This window comes from Halichoeres trimaculatus, unplaced genomic scaffold (genome assembly GCF_033239565.1).
Source record: "Halichoeres trimaculatus isolate MK-OKI-2021-1 unplaced genomic scaffold, fHalTri1.1 fHalTri1_scaffold_3, whole genome shotgun sequence".
Taxonomy (NCBI): domain Eukaryota; kingdom Metazoa; phylum Chordata; class Actinopteri; order Labriformes; family Labridae; genus Halichoeres; species Halichoeres trimaculatus.
This window is the reverse complement of record NW_027437181.1, coordinates 42112354-42126190: the sequence shown is the minus strand read 5'-3', so window position 1 is coordinate 42126190 and position 13837 is coordinate 42112354.

The window sequence follows — 13837 nt, the reverse complement described above, 5'->3', positions numbered from 1 at the left end:
GATTGCTGCTATTTTAACACGCCACGGGCCTCAGGAAGAGGAGGTGGGACTGCGACCGTCTACAGAAAGGACTACAAATGTAAGTTGAGTTCCTTACAGTCTTCTTCTTTCACCAGCTTTGAAATAACCTCCTTTGAGGTGAGCTGCGCTGTTATATATCGCCCCTCCAAATACAAAAAGAACTTTTTAAATGATTTCTCAGATCTTTTAGCTTGGATCATGCTGACTTATGACCATGTTCTTATTGTTGGGGACTTTAATATCCATGTGTGCTGTCCTGATAAGCCACTGGTGAACGACTTTTTAAGCCTCATTGACTCTTTTAACCTGGTGCAGTCTGTACCTGGTCCTACACATATGCATGGACACACACTGGACCTGGTTCTTTCATACGGTCTGCCCGTCACCAATTTGCGAGTGTCTGATTCCGGACTTTCAGTTCATATGTCTGTGTTATTTGATGTTGTGTTGCAAAGAACTGAGCTTAGATGTCGCGCTCCTGTCCGGCGATGTCGGGTGTTTAACCCTTACTCTGCCGCTCAGTTTTCCACTGCTTTAGATCAGCTTTCTGTCCCACCTGGCTTTTTCTCCTGGGACATAGAAGACCTTAGCTCCTGGTTTGAGTCCTCTTGTCAAACCACCCTGGACTCTGTGGTTCCTTTGAAGCCCAGGCAGCCAAAGGCTAAACCTGAACCCTGGTTTAACCCTGGTCGTCGTCCAAGATGGCGCCGCGGACGGCCGCCTCGGTACTGCGCTCTCTAGTACTGTGTTTGTTTTTGTGTATTTTCTGTGTGTTTGCGCTATCAAACCGCATCACTTATTGCAGGGATGAGTTGCTAAGCATAAGGCAGCTCTCTTCCGACTTTTTTCCCACTTTCTACGAGAACCAAGAAAGTTTTTCTGAACTTCTTGTCGGCGGTGCTGTAGCTCTCTGTGGTATATGGAGGAGACGCAGACGGGGAAAGCGAGCCGGCGCGCTCGTGAAGCTGAGACAACGGGGCTTCCGCACTGCGCTCCCGGCGATCCACCTCGCCAACGTCCGCTCTCTTCCTAATAAGATGGACGAGCTGCTTCTCTTAAACAGGACAAATAGAGACTTTGGACATTCTGCGGCTCTTTGTTTCTCGGAAACCTGGCTCAATGACTCTATCCCGGACAGCGGACTTTACCTGCCAGGGTTCCAGGTGCTGCGCGCGGACCGCATCACGGAGATGACTGGAAAGTCAAAGGGCGGTGGAATATGCTTCTACATCAACGAAGGTTGGTGTACGGATGTCACAGTGATAAATAGACACTGCCAAAATACAGACAATGTATTAATTGTCCCACCAGGGACAAAAACACTCTGGACCACTGCTACACAATTTTAAAGGACGCTTATCGCTCTGTACCCCGGGCAGCTTTAGGGCACTCTGACCACTGTCTGGTCCATCTGATCCCAGCTTATAGGCAAAAACTAAAAGCTGCCAAACCAGTGGTCAAGACAGTAAAGAAGTGGACAAGTGAGGCAAAGCAGGAACTTCAAGACTGTTTCGACTCCACTGACTGGAGTGTTTTTGAAGCTGCAGCCATCAACATAGACGAACTGGCAGACACTGTGACATCGTACATCAGCTTTTGTGAGGATGTCTGTGTGACTACAAAGACCTTCAGGACAAACAACAACAATAAACCCTGGTTTACACCTAAACTCAGCCACCTTCGTCGTGCCAAGGAGGACGCCCACAGAAGTGGAGACAGGGCCCTTTACCGGCAGGCCAGAAACACACTGACCAAAGAGATCAGAGTGGCAAAGAGGAGCTACTCTGAAAAGCTGAAAAACAGGTTTTCAGCCAACGACCCATCGTCAGTGTGGAAAGGCCTGCAGGAGATCACCAACTACAGGAGACGCCCAGCCCCCACTGCTGCAGACAACAAAGCCCTGGCTGACGACCTCAACTCCTTCTACTGCAGATTCGAAAGGGACCACTTCACACCTGCCCCTCTCCTCTCTGCTGTCACTCTGCCCCCCCTGCCACCACCCACTGACTCTGAGCCCCTCATCTCAACTCCACCTCACCCCCGGGGCTCCATCACACCCACCTTACAGACCCTCCAAGTGAGCGAGGAGGAAGTGACCCGGCTGCTGCAGAGACAAAAAAACAGAAAAGCTCCAGGCCCTGACGGGGTTTCCCCCTCCTGTCTGCGGGCCTGTGCAGACCAGCTAGCTCCTGTCTTCACCCAGCTCTTCAACCGGTCCCTGGAGCTGGGTGTGGTCCCCTCCTGCTTCAAGCGCTCCACTATCATCCCCGTCCCCAAGAAACCCACCATCTCTGGACTGAATGACTACAGGCCTGTCGCGCTGACATCTGTGGTCATGAAGACCTTTGAGCGGCTGGTGTTGGCTCACCTGAAGACCCTCACAAAGGACCTGCTGGACCCCCTGCAGTTTGCCTACCGTGCAAACAGATCAGTGGACGACGCTGTCAACTTGGGGCTGCATTACATCCTGCAGCACCTGGATCGTCCTGGGACCTATGCACGTGTCCTTTTTGTGGACTTCAGCTCGGCCTTCAACACTGTGGTCCCGCCCTCCCTCTGCTCCAAACTGGCCCAGCTCACTGTGCCTCCTGCACTCTGTCAGTGGATCTACAGCTTTCTGACTGTCAGAAGTCAGCAGGTGAGGCTGGGGCAGGCCACCTCGGACATTCGGACCACCAGCACAGGGACTCCCCAAGGATGTGTCCTTTCTCCACTTCTCTTCTCCCTCTACACCAATGACTGCACCTCCACAGACGCCTCTGTGAAGCTGCTGAAGTTCGCAGACGACACCACCATCATCGGTCTCATCCAGGACGGTGATGAGACTGCTTACAGACAGCAAGTGGATCAGCTGGTGCTCTGGTGTAGTCAGAACAACCTGGAGCTGAACACGCTCAAGACGGTGGAGATGATAGTGGACTTTAGGAGACATCCCCCCGCCCAGTCCCCCCTCACAGTCCTCAACAACCCGGTGTCCATTGTGGAGAGCTTCAGATTCCTGGGCACGGTCATCACGCAGGATCTGAAGTGGGAGCAGAACATCAGCTCCATCCTCAAGAAGGCTCAGCAGAGGATGTACTTCCTGCGCCTCCTGAGGAGACATGGACTGCCCCCTGAGCTGCTGCTGCAGTTCTACACTGCAGTCATCGAGTCCGTTCTGTGCTCCTCCATCACTGTGTGGTTTGGAGCTGCCACCAGGCAGGACCGATTCAGACTGCAGCGCACTGTGAGGACTGCTGAGCGCATCATTGGAGTCCCCCTGCCCTCCATCCAGGACCTCTACTGCTCTAGGACTCAGAGGAGAGCAGGAAACATTGTGAGGGACTCCACTCACCCTGCTCACAGACTCTTTGAACTGCTCCCATCCGGCAAGCGCCTCAGAGCTCTGCAGACCAGGACAAGCCGGCACAGGAGTAGTTTCTACCTGTCTGCAGTCTCCATATTAAATAATAAAAAACTCTAATTAACACTGGCACCTTTTAAAACAGTTTACAGCTGCACTATGGACCGCACAGTTGCACTTTTTCACCTTGAATTGTAAATATCCCATTACTCTGTAAATATTTCTGATGCACATTTTTCCCAGCCCTTTTCTACATCCACATCTTTATTTATCTATTTTTTTATTGTCATGTTTATGTGTCATGTTTGTGTCCACTCTTGTACTAGAGAAAACAACTGCCGGAGTCAAATTCCTTGTATGTGCTGCATACTTGGCAATAAAAACCGATTCTGATTCTGATTCTGATTCTGAACGACAGAACGCATGCTGTCAGGAGGCAATGTCGCCGAGCCGAAAGGAGGTGGAAGAAGGACAGACTGCATGTGTCATATCAAATGATGAAAGACTGCTGGCGTCAGTATCAAAACACAGTTAAAGAAGAAAAAAGGGAACATTTTGCGTATATTGTGTCATCTAAAAGACATAACCCTCGTGTTTTATATAACTCTATCAACTTTGTTCTTAATCCTCCACCAACTACTTGCCTTGAAGCTTCTCCTGAAGTGTGTGAGGAGTTCTTAATGTTTTTTATTGGAAAGGTTGCCTCCACAAGAGCTTCCATCACATCTCCAGACTCTGACCCCTCTGTCTCTGCACCTTGCTCTGCTGCTTTTAATAAGTTTGGGCTCGTGAGTCTGTCTTTCTCAGAGGATGTCTCAAGCCCTCAGGCTCCCCCCATGATCCTGTGCCGCCACGATTCTTTAAAGAGGTGTTCCCAAGCATTGCCTTGTATATTCTTTCCATTGTTAATCTTAGTTTGGCATCTAGTGTGGTCCCCGCTAAACTTAAACATGCTGTTGTGCAGCCCCTGCTCAAGAAACCTGGTCTTGACCAGTCTGTGGCTAATTTTAGGCCCATTTCTAAGCTACCATTCCTTTCAAAGATTTTAGAGAAGGTTGTGTTCTGTCAGCTAAAAACTTTTACTGACAGAAATGGGACACTGGAAATGTTTCAATCAGGTTTTAAAGCCCTTCATAGCACAGAGTCAGCTTTAGTAAGAGTTTTTAATGATATATACTCCATCTGTGATTCTGGTGATTATGCTGTGCTGGTTTTACTTGATTCAACTGCTGCTTTTGACACAGTGGACCAGAGTATTTTAATATCTCGTTTAAAAAACCAAGTGGGCCTGTGTGACACTGCACTTTATTGGTTTAAATCCTATCTGACTGATAGGTCCTTCAGTGTTAATATTTTAGGCTCAGAGTCATCTTCTGCTCCTCTGTCATGTGGGGTCCCACAGGGCTCAGTCTTTGGGGATCGGTGAAGTAGACGGCCTGCTGCTGTGCTCCTGTCCGACACCAGCTGCTACGGCTTTGGATTGTTGCCGGGAATGGCCTGCTGGTTTCACCTTAACTGTCGCCACAGCGCCAAACTTCAGACTGCGTCTGTTTCTCTCTCTCTCCCTTTCTGTGTGTGTGTGTGTGTGTCTGTGTGCGTGTGTGTGCATCCCTACCCCCCCTCCCCCCCTTATTCTCTCCCCCCCCATTCTCTCTCCCACTCTCTGTCCTCTATCTGTCTCTCTCTAACCCCAACACAGTCGAGACAGATGTCTGTCTAACATGAGTCTGGTTCTGTCCGAGGTTTCTGCCCGTTAAAGGGAAGTTGTTCCTCTCCATTGTAACTTGCTAAATGCTGCAAAGTCCTGTACTCATGGTGGATTAAGATTAGATAAGACTCCTTATCTTGTCTTGATGTTGGGTTTCTGCTAATAAAATTTTATTAACATTTACGGGTCTAGACCTGTAAATGTTTTTGTAAAGTGTCTTGAAATAACATTTGTTATGATTTGGCGCTATATAAATAAAGATTGATTGATTGATTGATTGATTGATTGATTGATTGATTGATTGGGGCCGTTACTCTTTTCTTTGTATATACTGCCACTGGGGTCTATACTAAGAAAGCATGGAATAGCCTTCCATTTCTATGCTGACGACTGTCAGATTTATGTGCCCTTAAAAGCAAAAGATGGCTTTTCAGTCAAACCCCTCCTTGCTTGTCTTGAAGACATTAAATCTTGGTTGGCCCTGAACTTTTTAAACTGTAACGAAAAGAAAACAGAGGTTATGGTGTTTGGACCAAGTTTGGGTTTTAAGTTGGACAGTGATTTTTAACTAGACAGCCAAATTAAAAATGTTGTGAAGTCGTGTTTTTATCACTTAAGGCGGTTGGCAAAGGTCAAATCTTTTATGTCCAGGCAGCACTTTGAAACAGTGATCCATGCTTTTATCTCATCACGTTTGGATTACTGCAACACACTTTATGTTAGTGAGTCAGTCCCTGCTCTCCCGTCTGCAGCTGGTCCAGAATGCTGCTGCACGACTTTTAACCGGTACAAGAAAAAGAGAGCACATCAGCTCAGTACTGGCTTCACTCCACTGGCTGCCTGTGACTTTTAGAGTTGATTTTAAATTTTTTTAAAAAGTTTGTTTTTAAATGTTTAAATGGCCTTGCCTCGCCTAACCTCTCTGAGCTTCTTCAACCCTACTCACCCTCTCTGTCCCTCAGGTCGGCCGACCAGCTGCTCCTGCAGGTACCGAGGTCCAGGAAGAAGCTCAGAGGGGACAGGGCCTTCTCTAATGTTGCTCCCCGATTGTGGAACAGTCTTCCCCTGCACATTAGAGAGGCCCCTTCACTGTCCACTTTTAAAACACGTCTTAAAACCCATTTTTATTCTTTGGCTTTTAACTCCAGCGAGACTTAGTTTCTTTGCCTGGTCTTATTCTCTTTTATTTTCTTTTATTCCCTTTTACTTGCTTTTTAATTGCTTTTTATTGTTTTTACAATGTTTTTCTTTTATTTGTCTGTTTTTACCTATCTGTTTTTATCATTTCATTTGATCTACCTGTACAGCACTTTGTCTACAGCTGTGGTTGTTTTTAAAAGTGCTCTATAAATAAAGCTGGTATGGTATGGTATGGTAGGTCTGAATACAAACCAAGGTCCATCCGAACTAACTACAGGATACATGCAGCTTTTGGGCCTATAAAGCCACCGTTACCTAACCGTCTTTGGTTCGCTGTTGCTAGCATGTTGTGGATCAGGACACGCAGAGCATAGCGTCTCCTTGCTGCGCGCATTCGTCTTTGCTGTTCCAAAATTGTAAACGGTGTTGTTAAGCCTTCTTTGAAGGAGCTGCTCTTGAAACTAAAAATGATTTTGAAGCTCTAATAAGAGCACAAAAACACGTTTACCACCATTTCCGGGTCTGTACTCTTTGTGCCGTCTTTGTCAGTGCTGTCCAATGAGAGCACCGATCGTCACACACGTGGATGTGTTTACAGAATATAATCCACTTGCAAAAAGTACAATCTGAATACGAACCGCACCAAACGAAAAAAATAAAGTCAGCTTGTGGTCCAGACCAAACAAGTGGACCAAAGGACTTTTCTGGTCTGAATACAGCCTAAAGAAACAGAAAATTCCTCAAGTCTGGAAGGCTGCTGTGATAGTCCCTGTCCCTAAACCAGTTCCCTCAAAATCCCTCATGATTCTAGGCCAGTTCTCCTGACATTGATTGTGATGAAAGATTTTAAAGAACTGGTCAATTCTTAAGTGATCTGAGCCTGAACTGGACACCTTACAGTGTGCACACAGCCCACACAGAGGTGGACAGGCTTCTAGATCAGTGAGGGGGCAGCCTGATTGGCTGGATGCTTGACTTTTTAACCAATAAAAACTCAGTGAGTGAGGGTAAACAAAACCTTATCTAAACAAGTCTGCTCTTCAACTGATTCCCCACAAGGTTGTGTGCTCTCACCACTACAGTTCATCCTTTACATTAATACACGCCAAAGTCCATGTGAAAACAGGACCATCATAAAGACCACACAGACCACACTATCAGTGTTAGCCCTCTGCGGGACAACGAGAACAGCCATGGTCCTGTCCCTGATAACTTTGTCAAATGATGTGAGGAATCTTATCTGCAGTGAAATTTACTGAAAAACTAAAGCTATGACCAAGATTTAAGGAAAACGTCCCACACACAATAAGTCACACTCATAGGGGTCTACCAGATATCCTGGGACAGTTGCCCACTCTTAACTGAAATAAGAATTAAACTGTGAAGCTGTGTATAAAAAGAGGCATCAGCGTTTATCCTGTCTGAGGAAACTGGCCTGTTTCCATGCTGACCACTGTGACTCTTTTTGATGGTGCATTTGTTGAGTTGATTGTATCTTACTCTGTGGTGTCATGGTTTGGGAACCTCTCAGGGGAGAACTGAAACTCTCTGATGATTGGGGAACAACCACCAAGTCTCCAGACCTTGTGCGCCAGGCAGGTGGAGCCGCTCACCGGCTCAGTCCTGAGAGATGAGCCCCACCCTCTGTACTGTGAGTTTCAGCTCCTTCCTTCTGCACGGAGACTTTCGGTTCCAAAGTGCAGTCACTGATCATGTCCTCAGTGTAAAACCTGATGAGGAAGTTCAACTCAAATGATTTGAGGAAACCGATTGCCTTGAATCATTTAAGTTTATTAACTTATACTGTATAAGTCAAGAAAATTCTTTCATTTGAGTTCAAGCTACTTAAATGTGTAGTGCTATGGTAACACATTTAAATTGATTCTATTGCTTAATTTCAACTAAGTTTAGTGAGCTTGTTTCATTTATAGTTTTATACTCACAAGAAGCATTTTAAAGAGCTTATTTAAAATATGTGACTGTATTTTTTTGAAATAGTTAGATGAACTTACATTAATTTCTTTTATCCAACTTACTGCAACTCATACCAAATGAGGAAACCGATTGCCTTAAACCATTAAAGTTGTAAAAACTCAATACAAGACAAAAATAATTGACAACTTCATTTGTTTGTTTATTGACTTAAGGGCGTTGATTCAAAATAGAACAATAGACTATACATGTGTTAAGGATTTTGTTTTCACATGTAGTTACCATTTTTTAAAGGTTGGAAACAATTGGAACATAACTTTCTGCCATCATCAAGATTTAAAAGGATAATCTGGATGAACTCAAAGAATCCATTGAGCCTTTTAGGGTAGCTCAAATGAAGTGCGTATATCAGTCCAAACAAAATCACCAGTGAATCTGGCCAAGATATGTGACACATTACCACCTGATCCTCGAGGACAATGGACACATGGCAGGTCTCGAAGGGAACTCCAGTAAGCGCAGCTTTGTCATTTGTAACTGCAACCAGAGCAATTGCTCCTTCATGCACTTCCGATTCCTCCTGAAAATAAAAGAATGAATGAAAAATTAAATAATCTCTACATTTGCACAATTTATTTTGGCACTTTTAGTCCTCCATGTATTTTTGTCCAAGAAATTATAAATTACCTTGCAAGTTTTGAAGACTTCTGAGGAATCCTCCTTCAAGTGTAGCACCAGGCCAGAGAGGACTGCTGTTAGGACTGCAGTCGTTCTTGTCCTGTAGTGTGAATGTAAGTTTTGCAAATGTTAGTGAGATTCTCCAAGACCTCGCCTCGATTCCCAGTTCTCCTCTTTTTGAACAGCTTCAGAAGTTGAGGGGTATACTTGTCCAAAGAATAAAAGAAAGAATACTGCAGATTTTGATTTGTGATCCTACGGAACTCTGTGTAGAGCTGGAAAACAAAAACAGTGCATATATGTAGACCATTAAACACACCATATGAAAATCAGGAGCTGCATTGATGAAGTTCACCATTTAGAATAGAATAGAAAATACTTTATTTATCCCCGAGGGGAAATTCAGGAGTCACCGCAGCATTTAAGAAAACAAAAGTAAGAAAGAGTATAGAAAGTGCAAAAAAAGTCCATAAGAAATTAGATGACGACATCCCGTCCACCACTCTCCAGCCCAGCCAGTCTCCACCTCCACAGGGTCCAGGACTGAGCCTCCCCAGAAGTCTGTTCAGTCTCTGTCTCCTGGATCCTGTCTGCTCACAGCAGGTGAAGCTCCTCCAATGTGGCGCCGGCGTCCGATGTTAGCTCCATCAGCCACGTCCGTGAACAGCACGATGCCGCTGGGTTAGCACAGCTAGCTCGTCCATCCCCCGGGGCTAGATCCCATGTTCCCAACAACGATGGATGGAAGGACAGGTCCACGTCGTCACCTCCCAGCTCACATCCGAGAACCAGCACGTCGTCCTCACCTCCTCCTCCTCAGCTCGAGGGAAATCATCAAGCCCTAAACTAGTTAGCATTGACATGCTACAGGCTGCTAACAGCTAATTTTGCATGTAAACAATGCAGCCATGGTTACATGTAGGATCTCCAGACAAACACAGGAGAAAAGTAGTAAAAAATATCGCCAAAGCCACAAAGAGTTTGGTGTCCATGACCGACAATGAACCATACAAAGTGATGATCCACTCCAAATACAAAGATGCCGAAAAATAGACAAAAAAATTACAAGAAACGGACAAAGACGAGAGAGCTGCTGCAACAGGCAGCTACTTGGGTAGCGCCTAGCAACCAATTTATGTATACCCTTTGTATTTTTCCTTACCTGGGCTTCATAAAAGAGAGCTGGCCATCTTTCTTTAAGTTGTTTTACAGGAGGTCTCAAGAAAAGGTGTGCTGCATATGTAGATAGACGTAAAGAAAGATCTCTGTAAAGATCCTCTATAAAAGTAGAGAACAATGTTAAGAAATTTTGAAACAGCACATATAAATGAAAGAGGTAAGTAGTAAAAGACATAGTTTCATACAAATCTAAGGCCCCAACGGGAAATTTTAGGAATAAGAGTGTTCTTTCCCATGTTTCAGTGAATTATTATGCCCAAATTCATATTTCTTTTGTATTGTCATTGTAAATATTGATAAACACACATTATCAAAATGCTTATTTCATTAACATCACACAAGACATAATTTCTGCATGGCTTCACATGAAAACACACTGATGAGAGCATGGAATATTTAATATTTAAATAAGATACTTTCAGAGCAAATCCACATTTTATTCAACATGAATCTTAACAAAATTATAAGTTCCCTTAACATTTTTTCAGGGTGATACAGGAGAGAGAAATATTAAGCCTTCATTTTGTGTGTTTACTAGAATGATTAAGCGAGAGACTGTGGCTTATACCATCTCTCTACAGCTGTGTGATCGGTCACTGAGCCTGCTGCTCTGACGAGTTATAACAACCAGGGATTGGACACATTGCTTTACAAAGCTTTTAAACTCATGTCAACGTAGCTTTATTAAGTAGCAAAGATAGGATGCTCTAAAGAGCGCTCGAGTCACGCTGTGTAAGAATATCAGAGTCACGGAGCTGTGCCTCTCCCTCAGTAAGTCAGCAGTTCATTCATAAACAAAAAATAATAATAATAAGTTTCTGGAACAGACTGACCAGGAGCAGCAATAAGCTGCATGTCTGAGGTCAGAGGATTCACTGTTGTTAAAAGTTTAACTTGAGTTACGTCCCATTTGTTTTAAGCAGCTCCAGCTTCAGCTGGACATGTGCGCACAGCGTCTGCTTCGTTCATATGGGCTGTTTACTGTCTCAATCATTTACCAGGTTAACCAATATGATATTAAAGATAATATCTCAATATTAGCTCAGGAAAAAATAAATTAAAAAAGGAAAACTTTACATCATACCGATAGGACGGCGATCGCCAACCAAACCTAGAATGAAAAGGAAGAAAGTTAAAACAAAAATCTTGACCGCAATGAAAGAGAAAATAAAAAGACCAAAAAAGAGAAGAAAAAGACTGAAAAAGAGAAGAAAAAGACCAAAAAAGAGAAGAAAAAGACTGAAAAAGAGAAGAAAAAGGCTCTGAAAGATTCAAAACAAATCAAAACAAAGAAGAAAACTGTTGACTACAGTAGCTCAGAAGAGAGCGACCTAAACATTACACTCAACGACACCACTGACTATTATAGTTCAGAAGATGAGCTGAGTGATAAAGAAGGTGACAAGAATCTGTCTTCTGGTGACTTTGTCATTGTTAACTTTGAGGGTAAAAACAAATCCTATAAATACATTGGATTGGTCGAGAAGGTTGAGGGCACTGACATCAGTGCAAAGTTTCTGAGACGAAGTTGTGGCAGTTCTGTGGATGGAAAACCCACCTTTACATTCAAAGAAAATGATGAAGGACTCATCCCTAGAAGTGATGTCCTCAAGAAATTACCCACACCGCAAAGACTTGGTGGAACAGCTAGAAGGGAGCAGAAGTTCATATTCCCCTGCAGCATTGATAAGTGGGATGTTCAGTAGTAACCCAGTTTTAAGTTAAACTTGTTGTGTTTAACACACAGAGGAAATTTGCATCTTTTAATAAAACCTTTAAAAAGTTTAATTTGGTTTTGAATTTGTCTTGCTTATATATTGCTTGTACAGTTTCCTAGAAACAAGGGGTGGCTCAACTTCCCCACAGGCTCAATTCACCTCACTCTCCCCTATACACAAACCGTCCTCATATTCAATCTCCAAAAGGTAGAGGAACAGTTTCAGGAACAGATTGAGGAGCAGAGATGAGGTGGGTCATTCCTACAATTTGGTGCCATTTCAGCATTCTAACTTTCTTAAAACAAATGTAAAACTTTGCAAGAATTTTTGATCTACTCTGAAAGAGGGCTTATTAAACTACAAGAAAATGATATCTGTCAAGCTCAGGATATTGAACTCTAATAATTTTGACCAAATTCTTGACATGCAACACAGTCCAGATGTCCACCCCGTTATGGGACATTTTCATGTTTATTGATAAGTGTTCTGAATGTATAGTCATTGTGCTTTTTACATTTTCAGAAGACCTCAATGTCCCCTATTTTATAAGTAAAAGTATTTTTAAAAAATATCCATAAATACCCATTATCTTGAAAAAAAAACACGTTTTATTATTATACATTCAACACTCAACACACATTCAACATTGTAATAAAAGGAAGTTGATGGGACATGTGCCCTGTTTTTAACTATTTTTAATTTCTTAATTCATTTGCCATGTTAATAACTGCAGAGACAATCAAAATATTATTGAACATTCTTGAATTAATGTAAAAAATACAAAGATAACAGGGTGGACACAGCAGTAACAGGGTGGACAACATGTAACAGGGTGGACATATAACATTGTATAACATTGTATAACATTTCATTTCAATTATAGAAAGAAAAAGACAGAAAGAGAGACAGAAAGAAAGACAGAAAGAAAGACAGAAAGAAAGAAAGAAAGAAAGAAAATGTCAAGTAATTTTCATTGTCACACCCTCAAAATAATGCACACCCCACATCCACATTAGGAACAGTTCCCAGTTTTATATTTGGACAGTTAACCCATTTGATTTTCTACTAACTTCCACACTTTTTTGTCTAGCTGGACAGATCTTTTGTTTACAGGCTGTGGTGCTCTCATGAGGCACACAACTTGATCATCCCTGTACCAGCCAATGTCCTCTCTTGGACTTGGCCAGTAGAACTTGTTGACTCCATTCTTATGCATACATTTCACTTTGACATCAATGTCAACATCTAAGATGATTCCAGGGTAAGCTTCATCATCGTAGTTAAGAATGCACCATTGCCCAATATTTTCTCTCTTAATAACCTCAGGCCGTGAGGGTTCGTCTTCACAGTGTGGGTCTTCTCCTAGACTCACCTCCTTCAGCTCAAAACACCTACAGTCAAGGACACCTTTGTCTGCCTGGCAAAGACAAGTTATGTCTCGATACTTAATTGTCCCTGGAGAGAGACAGATGATCTGGTGCATTTTCATTGTTCCTTTGACTGGCACAAGTGGGGGGACATTTCTCATTTCTTGGACTTTCTTCTCCACATCTTCTTCCTTCACAAAAAAAAGTTACACTGAAGTCCCTGATTTTTTCAGCTGTTTGTACATGGCCTCTGCATTAGGGATATCCTCTCCATGGCGAACAGTGTTGTCAGCTGATCTTTTAAGTGTACCCCCAACACCATCTGGGGCCCCCTTCCCATGACTGGCCTCAAAGAAGTTCCAGCTGATATCTTTGAAGCCTTTCTTAAATGGTTCTTTAGACAGAAGGTAAAAGTTGCCTTTCTGTCTGTACTGTGTTGCTGGGCCATCGCTGAATACATGGAGACGATCGATCGCAGGATATCCCTCTCTCACCATATTCAACACAGGATCCAGGTGGGCCCAAATAGCTGGAGGATCGTGCCGCCTTGAGGGTGAAATGGAGCAGAAAGTCACTGGTGACTCTTCAGCTGCAGTGTACAGCACTCCAGTATGTAAAGTTGCTTGTTGGTGTGACCCTCCAAAATGGACTGATTGAATTTCTTGGGAATATTTACAGGAGTAGTTCTCACTGAAATCTACATGTAAAAGACATTCATATGTCTTTAAGTTTTCCCTCAGCTGTCGGTAGG